This window comes from Diaphorina citri, unplaced genomic scaffold, assembly GCF_000475195.1.
Source record: "Diaphorina citri unplaced genomic scaffold, Diaci psyllid genome assembly version 1.1 scaffold4246, whole genome shotgun sequence".
In the NCBI taxonomy this organism is placed as follows: domain Eukaryota; kingdom Metazoa; phylum Arthropoda; class Insecta; order Hemiptera; family Psyllidae; genus Diaphorina; species Diaphorina citri.
Genome location: NW_007381645.1, coordinates 1 through 678, shown reverse-complemented (window position 1 = coordinate 678; position 678 = coordinate 1).

Sequence of the window (678 nt, the reverse complement as noted above, 5' to 3'; positions counted from 1 at the left end):
CTCCCTACTTATTTATTGATCATGCAATAAAATGTATTCTCTTTCATTAACTCAATATAAAACTATCCGATAGTGCTGGTAAGCTGGTATAGTATATTGAATAAATAATTTATTTAGAATATAAAAATATCAAAAAGTACTATCATCACACTCACAATGTCTGTTGGCATAAAAAGACGTTTTAGTCTCGGCTGACGCAACGATATGAATAAGGTGTAGCTATTAAATTAAATTGAAATATGTATCCAGACACAAGAAACAAGTTACCTACCAGATTTTCGAAGTCAGTTAGACACAGGGCAATTTTTTCTTTGAAAAAATGCACCAGGTAAGTAATACACCAATTAAATGCAACAGGATTTTAACGTTGGGGCTGCCACAGATTTCGTAAGGATTGAACTCAATCTAGTGTTGAGCCTGATACTGATACACACGCCCACAACATAGGCAAGCCACTCACTATCAGGTAGACCTGACGACAGGTGCACCTGATCAGGTCTACCTGATAGTGTGTGTGCTCATCAGGTATCAGGTATAACTGACAGACGAACCTTTTCAGCCATACCTGTCAGGTCTACCTGATAGTGCGTGCTCGTCAGTTATATCTGATCAGTGTACCTGTCAGGTCTACCTGATGATGATGATGTCAGCTTTCCGTGCTGTTATTTTACTGGTAAT